Consider the following 9,231-nt stretch of genomic DNA (forward strand, 5'->3'; position numbering starts at 1 on the left):
GTCAACGTGTCCGAATCCGACACTCGAATCCCTGTATCCTACGAATCACAAATCCCCGTGTCAGGTTACTTAGCATGCAATGCATCCTACCCTAACATGCATATAATAATGCTAATGCTAAGTGTAATCATAAAGCCAATGCAACCAACATATCATCATATCAATATACATATGCCTGCCAGTATGACTACTCATGTAGCAAATCTCAAAGCAAATGTAGATACATTTGTATGGAGGATGAAGCGGGTGGGAGGTGGGAAAATATGATCTCCATTCGAGGTAAAAGGAAGCCCTAGGAGAAGGAGAATAAGCCAATCTAGAAGTGCAGGGCTTTCCCTCTAAGTACACAATGGTGGAATTATCACTCTCAACAACTCCCTATCATAATCATTGTTTATAATATCATGCTTTGTAGATGCCACAAGGTCGTGATGAGAGGGGAACGAAGGGAGAGGGAAGGGGTGCAATAAATAGATTGTTCAAGGTGATGGTCACATTAGAGAGGGGAGGTCATGGAGTGATCAAGACCCTAAGGGTGTGTCCAAAGAGGTAAAGTATAATCAATGAGGGGATCTTCCTTTACACTACACTCGGAAGGGGGAAAGAGCTCACGGTCACTTGAGATCATATGACAAGGGGTAAGGGAATCACTTGATGAAGACTCAAGATGATGAACAATAGAAAAGGGCAAAGGGGAAGGTGAAGTCTCAATGGGACCCTTTTCCAAAAAATCCAACTCTAGAGGCTCAAGTGATTTGAATATACTCCCAAAATCATAAGGAAGGTAGGTATGAGCAAGGGCCTTATCAATCCTATCATTGTTGGTATCAAAGATAGGGTCTTCCCAAAAAGGAGAATCAATCATCTCCAATTGCTCCTTTTCATGCAAGGGAAAGTGATAATTCTCCTTCCCAAGGGTATCGATGGATATGTCCTCATAAATAATGCTCAGGAGAATGGGAGGACCACTCTCAACCTCATCCTCCTTGTCAATGTCATAAATGGGAGCATAGTCAAATTGAGGGCCAACAACTTCCGATTTCTCTTTCTCAATATGGAAATAATCCCCAATGTCATCTTCTATGGGGCTAATGGGATCACCTTCCTCAAAGTTCTCAAAAGGAGAATCATCGGGAGCATTATCCTTGAGAAAGGTAACGTTAGTCTCAACTTCACTTTCCATAGACTCATTCTTCCCAACACATGTGTCCTCAAAATCATCCTTTTCATCATGTGGACCCAAGGAGGACTCGTCTTTTTGCTCATTACTTATATTCTCAATGTCTTGATGATGCTCGATGAAGGCTTCCTCTTGGATGCTTCAAGCATGGTGTACTTGAAAATGTTTAAGAAAACCATCAACGAACTTTTCACTAGATGAGATGCTCCTAGGTTCATGATCATGCAGCCATGACTTATGACCACTGAGAGATCCCATGAACAATAATGTAAGGACATCTTGGTGAACAATCTTCTCTCTTGAAGCATGTGCATTAAATCTTTTTATGTGGTCAATTGCAGAGAGTGGATAACCATCAAACACGAGCACCCCACGTACCATCCTTCCTGCGACATGATTAGGATGCCCAAAGATGCTAGCAATGTCCAATCAAAGAAAGACAACTTATTTGAGATATACATGAAAAATATGTAGGAATTGCCAAGGTGAATTTAAATATGCCTAGAAAAATGCTTGCTCCACCCTACAAGCACAAAATGGATGGGTAGACCCTACGGAAATGGATGGAAGAAGGGCTAGTTGGGAACCAACCAATCCATCAGACACAGTTAAACGACCAAATACTTGTTTTAGATTAAACAATATTTTAAACGATTAGATTGGAGACGATTGATACCAGTTCCTTATGGAGTCAACTATCTTGCTGAGTAAGTTTAGGACAAGTACTGGATGGATAACTGATGCTTGGATGAATAACTAACTTATATGACATGCAGTACCTAAAACTAATGTGAAATGCAAGATCTTGGTTAATTTTAATTATATGTCTATTCTTAGTATGTCCTTTGATCTTTGTCTATATTGAACCTAATCTTTATAATCATGACTCTTAGCACGTCTTAATTCATAAGAAGTATTCTGATTAAAAGCATCAATAGAATCCCCCCATTAATCTATGCCCAGAAGTGTCCATGATAAGCAGACTACAATATTCAATTACCAAATGACAAGGCATACCTTTAGGTTCGGGAGGCTCACCTTCAAACGTATGATCATGGCAAATGGGTGAGGGACCACATGGCTAGCTCAGGTGGCGGAGAAATGGCACAACGAGCTAGTTGGTGGCTGCAAAGGGTTGTTGGCTATCGGCTAAGGACTATTTTGGAGAAAAAATTTCTCCTAGGGATATCACCCACAAAATGGTGGGTAACATCTCGCTCCAATTGGGACATCATCTCTCGAAAAGTGGATGAAGCTACTCGAACGGGAGGTCACGAGAACTCGAACAATCTCTGGGTTACAGTAGACTTGTTACCTGCACATATAATAGATGAAAAACACTGGGAAACATGTTTTCGCAGCGTCACATAATCGCACATGCTTGGATTAGACCCATAAAATCAACTCATAGAAGTAAATGAAGTTTTTTTAATATAAATGCAACTAATCTATTATGAGAAATATCATATGTCATTAGTTCCAATGCAAAAATCAGCATGCAATCTCTCAAACCGGATTCATCCAAAACAGGCCACGTGTCTGAATCCCATGAATCTGACACGATTCGATGGGAATTCGAATCCGAAAATGGGGCACGACGTGTCCTAACGGGACATGATCGAATCTCAGTCGTGTCCCGTTAGGACACATCGTGCCCCGATTTTGGGATTCAAATCCCAAAAAAGTGAAGGTTTATGAGGTTTATGAGGGAGGGTTTATGAGGTTTGTGAGGGTTTATGCAGATACAGACAAACCCATCCTAGGAGAGGTTTATGAGGGATGGGATTCCATGATTGAGTCTGTGAGGAGCATTATTCTACAGAGTGAGTGCCCCGAGTATGAGACATCACTAAAGGCCTTCTGTGGTACTATACAGGATATTCTTGTCAGCAAATGGGACAAAAATTGCACACCTTTACATTGTTTGGCTCACTCATTGAACCCAAAATACTACAGCCCTGAGTGGCTGAATGGTGGACCTTCCCGCAGATTCCTTTCTCACATGGATGGTGAAATCTCACAAGGGAGGAAAGATGCATTCAAGCGGGTTTTCCAGGATAGAGCATTGCTTGATGAGGTGGAGGATGCCTTTGCAGAGTCTTCCACTGGCATTGGTCGATTTGCAGGATATGATGTGATTAGAGACAGGGGGGATAAGAAGCCCTATTCTTGGTGGGCAAATCATGGAGCAACAAGCCCTCCTCTTCAGCAGTTAGCCATGAGGCTCCTCTCTCAGGTGACTTCATCCTCTTGTTGTGGGAGGAATTGGAGCACATATGGGAATTTGTAGTGTGAAGAAGAGCAGGCTTGAGCAATCCAGGGCAGAGACAATGGTGTATGTGCACACCAACCTTCGTCTTATTTACAGGCAGAGGGAAGAGTGGTTGAGCGGAAAGACAAAGATGTGGGATGTCTTTCCTAATGATATGGGTCTGGACAGCAGTGTTGAGTTGGCATTGGCTAACATGGATCTCAATGATCTAGTGCTAGAGCCTGTTAGATTTGATGACAGTGATATTTTAGAGGGGTCATCCTCCACACCAGCAGATGCAGAGGCGACTATGGATACAGGGGAGGAGGAGGATGCAAAGAAGAGAAGTGGTGACCATGATGATAAGGACATTGATGCTGATTCTGATGATGACTATGAGGATTGATGACTCATGAGTCATGGGCTACCTATTGCCTTGAGGCTTGTATACCTATAGTTGTTTTATATTTTCTATTTCTATTTGCCATTGGCATTGCACTACCTATGTAACACATTTTGATTTGATGACTTAATGAGAAAACTACAGCCGTCAATGTCTTTATCTTACTATTTTGTAAGTTGTCTTTCATTTATGAATCATGATTTATGTGACATGTATTTGAATTTTGTATGTACTATGCATGCTATAATGTTACTAACTTACTTTGTAAACAGTAAAACTAACATCTAGATGAAGATCTATGTTTGAAATCAATGAATTTGTATCATTAATGAGAATTTGTGTAAGAAATATCTAATTTTTAATATATATATATATATATAACGAATCCTATGTGTCCTGTTCCAGGGGGTCAACGTGTCCGAATCCGACACTCGAATCCCCGTATCCTACGAATCCCGAATCCCCGTGTCAAGTTACTTAGCATGCAATGCATCCTACCCTAACATGCATATAATAATGCTAATGCTAAGTGTAATCATAAAGCCAGTGCAACCAACATATCATCATATCAATATACATATGCTTGCGAGTATGACTACTCATGTAGCAAATCTCAAAGCAAATGTAGATACATTTGTATGGAGGATGAAGCGGGTGGGAGGTGGGAAAATATGATCTCCATTCGAGGTAAAAGGAAGCCCTAGGAGAAGGAGAATAAGCCAATCTAGAAGTGCAGGACTTTCCCTCTAAGTACGCAATGGTGGAATTATCACTCTCAACAACTCCCTATCATAATCATTGTTTATAATATCATGCTTTGTAGATGCCACAAGGTCGTGATGAGAGGGGAACGAAGGGCGAGGGAAGGGGTGCAATAAATAGGTCGCTCAAGGTGATGGTCACATTGGAGAGGGGAGGTCATGGAGTGATCAAGACCCTGAGGGTGTGTCCAAGGAGGTAAAGTATAATCAATGAGGGGCTCTTCCTTGACACTATACTCGGAAGGGGGAAAGGGCTCACGGTCACTTGAGATCATATGACAAGGGGTGAGGGAATCACTTGATGAAGACTCAAGATGATGAACAATAGAAAAGGGCAAAGGGGAAGGTGAAGTCTCAATGGGACCCTTTTCCTAAAAATCCAACTCTAGAGGCTCAAGTGATTTGAATATACTCCCGAAATCATAAGGAAGGTAGGTATGAGCAAGGGCCTTATCAATCCTATCATTGTTGGTATCAAAGATAGGGTCTTCCCAAAAAGGAGAATCAATCATCTCCAATTGCTCCTTTTCATGCAAGGGAAAGTGATAATTCTCCTTCCCAAGGGTATCGATGGATATGTCCTCATAAATAATGCTCGGGAGAAAGGGAGGACCACTCTCAACCTCATCCTCCTTGTCAATGTCATAAATGGGTGCACAGTCAAATTGAGGGCCAACAACTTCCGATTTCTCTTTCTCAATATGGAAATAATCCCCAATGTCATCTTCTATGGAGCTAATGGGATCACCTTCCTCAAAGTTCTCAAAAGGAGAATCATCGGGAGTATTATCCTTGAGAAAGGTAACGTTAGTCTCAACTTCACTTTCCATAGACTCATTCTTCCCAACACGTGTCCTCAAAATCATCCTTTTCATCATGTGGACCCAAGGAGGACTCATCTTTTTGCTCATTACTTATATTCTCAATGTCTTGATGATGCTCGATGAAGGCTTCCTCTTTGATGCTTAATGCAGGGTGTACTTGAAAATGTTTAAGAAAACCATCAACGAACTTTTCACTAGATGAGATGCTCCTAGGTTCATGATCATGCAGCCATGACTTATGACCACTGAGAGATCCCATGAACAATAATGTAAGGACATCTTGGTGAACAATCTTCTCTCTTGAAGCATGTGCATTAAATCTTTCTATGTGGTCAATTGCAGAGAGTGGATAACCATCAAACACGGGCACCCCACGTACCATACTTCCCGCGACATGATTAGGATGCCCAGAGATGCTAGCAATGTCCAATCAAATAAAGACAACTTATTTGAGATATACATGAAAAATATGTAGGAATTGCCAAGGTGAATTTAAATATGCCTAGAAAAATGCTTGCTCCACCCTACAAGCATCGACCTTAAAGTTCAATGAAGAACTGGGGCTTCGTTCTTCCAATGGAGTCGCCAATAATGTTATGTCAATATGTCATATGGGGAACAAAATACAAGTTTCGTGTCCCTAGCAACAACACCATAATGTTACTGCTCAAACTAGCAGGGGACCTAAAGGGTCAAATGCTAGACCAAGGGCAACCAATGGAGACTTAGCCCACTATCACCTCAGCTAAGGCTCCCTACTATTTACGGACTGTCACCGATGGGAGGAGACCTAGTATATATGGAATCACAATGAAGGATAAATCAACAAATGGATATAACATGACCCAAACAATCCCTTTCCAAAAGAGTCAAGAATAGAGCTTGCTTGCTTTCTACGCAAAGTACAATGTCTTTTAGGAGAAGGATGTAGGGATTTGAGGGTTAGGTTTAGGGAATACAACTTATGAAACAGTTTCCCAATCCCTAAAATCCTTATTGAAATTGGTATCCCAAATGGTTCTTGAATAATTGTCTTTTCAAAGGAGTGGGACCACATGAGACCAAGTGGACCCAGCGCCAGTCTAGTTTAAGAGGCAAGCATTTAGCAACCAATGATGTTCTTAACCCAGACAAAGAGGGGGAAAGGATCAAAGCAAGAATTTTCACTTAAATGTGTCAAATTAATCCTATGAAGCAATAGCATTGGGGATACCAAGGCAAAGTTTGATCTCAAAGCTAGGGCTTGGGTTCTCTCACAACTCCATCGTCGGAATCGCTTAAAAATGGGAGGAGACCTTGAGGACACACCAGCGTATGAGAGGCTAGGAGATAGAACTTTTTGGAGGGCTACTTTATCAGGAAAATGATGCCCTATGTGACCCAACATGGCTAGACCTAGAAGAAGGTGAAAAAGAGTTGATTTTTTGAGTGACCACCTCTTGGTAGATCAGTGTCTTAGTCTTGGGAGAATGGAGTCTAGGATAAATATGGAAGGAGGCCTTAAGACTACCTTGTTTGCCTTCTAGGGCAAAGGGAAGCAACCTTACAGCTTTATACTTCAATTTGCAAAAAGTGATGGCTTATCAAAATGAATTCGTTGATAGAATTATCCCTAGGAAATTTCATTCAAAATTACATGGCCCATACATTGAAAGATGCTAATAGAGACAAAATTCCACAATTTAAGCAGTAAACTGTAAATGCATGTAGCAATTAGCCCTAAAAATAGTGAAATTCCCAATCCAATGTATATGACAAAGTAAAACAAGAATAGCATTAGAAGCATGTACTTACATGTAATATAACATATCCAACCATCCACAATTTGACAATAGAGAAGCTCCAAGATAAGATAAGCCAAATCCAAACATCAAAATTCGTCCATAAAGCTCCAATTCATCCTCTAAGCAAAAGTGTGAAATTCTCAAGAGAGAAAAGAGATCCAATCCAAAGTGATGATGAGAAAATGAGCTCATCTCACTTGTATATATACACTAATGAGGAGTTTAAATTAGTCTCTTAGGCCTACATAAGCCCCAAAAATGAAATAATGTACTAATAACCTAACTTTTGGTGACAAGCCCACAAATGAAATAATAAGCCTCTTAAGAGGTCAGATGATAAATAATACATGTCATAGGGCCCTCCAAGAGGCCAGATGAAGTCCATAGGTGCCATAATGAAGAATAGGACCCTCAAAAGTGATGGACAAGGGGTTGGCCCCTCGTTCTCCAAACAATAAACTCGTGGTGCTCCCAGTGGATGTGGGGGCACAATAATAACGTCATTGGTCTCCAAATGAGTCGAAGATCATCTATAAGGGCTTTGATGATGGTGTAGGTGATGCTACATCATCCTACAAGTCCTGGGTCAGTTGCCAAGTGCATGGTACATTACTGGGGCCGGTTGGGCAAAGGTGAACCAGGTGCATCTTCTTCGTCCAATAGGTGAATTTCGAGCAATCTCTGAACATCCTCAAGAATCCATAGAGTGTTTTCTACTGCTGTGGAGGCCCATGGCTCTCAACACACATCCTACATGTGCCCATGTGGTCCTCTAGAGGGTTAGGACCTTGTATAGGGAGACCAAACCCAAGATGGAGACCACCTACAATCCTGCATAAGATCCAATGCGTCCCCTAGCCTTCCAATACAACAAGTCATCAAGGAAATCGAGTAAAAGAGCTTACAAACCATGGACAACAGTTGAGGACTTCATAATGGCATGCCCTTCCATAATGGGCTTTGGCATGTGCTAGTCTCCAAGCTCCAAGTGGAGTTAACCAAGTATTCTATTAAGTGGTTTCTATTTCTAAAAGAAATAGTATGTCCAAGTTACATCCTTTAAACGGTGGTGGTATGTGATACAGAGATGAATGAAGTAGGGGATGACAAGGGGCAACCCTGGGCCACATGCTGGGTTGCAAGGGTAGCTAAAACGAAAGCCCACACTTGGGTTTATAATGTATAAAAGGGAAAAATCATGATACGTGAGGTGCCCCGGCCTTGATTTTTCCACCCTTCTTTATATGTCTTTTGCCTTTTATGATTTTTTTTAATTGACTACTTAGAGCTCAAGGGGTAAGAGTATGATGTGTGACATATAGCAGTGGATATCCCCTTTAAGGTAAGGCGGTTCATTGCCACCAGGGGTTGGGACAATCATGGGTTCCTAAATGATAAAGGAGGCTCATCTAGGGCCTGTAGGAACCAGGGTGATGACCATGATGATGGTGTAGAGCTCATGTATTGGTTTTTGCCCACGTGCTAAATGTGTTTGTCCCTGCCATCTTTTGCATTTTGTGCTACATCTTCCTGTTGAATGTGGTCAAATATGCTTTTGCTTTTCTTTTCAGCTGCATCAACCTCCGGGGCATCATTCCAAGCCCAACCCAAGATGTGAGCGAGGAAAAGGGGAAAGCTAACCCTATGTGGACCCAATGGAGGAATGTGTACCCAAGTGGGAGAAATGATGAATGGGGTTATAATGAGTGGAAGGGGAATAATATATGTGGATGAGGGAGCGGGACCACGCAACCAAAATCGGGATTTCCCACGTAATACCATCCCTAAAGCCCAAGGGTCAGTAAAAGAGATCCCATGGCACTAAGGTCCAAGGTTAATATCCAAAAGAGGTCTAGGGGGCAAGAGCACAGACCTAGCATGTTCTTTCCGCCGAATCCACCCATTAATCCATGCCCAGAAGTGTCAATGATAAGCAAACTACAATATTTAATTACCAAATGACAAGGCATACCTTTAAATTCGGGAAGCCAACCTTCAAACATACAATCATGGCAGGTGGGTGAGGGA

The sequence above is a fragment of the Pinus tabuliformis genome, chromosome 8, assembly GCF_031772625.1.
Source record: "Pinus tabuliformis cultivar Carrire ecotype Pingquan chromosome 8, CPIR1, whole genome shotgun sequence".
NCBI classification, from domain to species: domain Eukaryota; kingdom Viridiplantae; phylum Streptophyta; class Pinopsida; order Pinales; family Pinaceae; genus Pinus; species Pinus tabuliformis.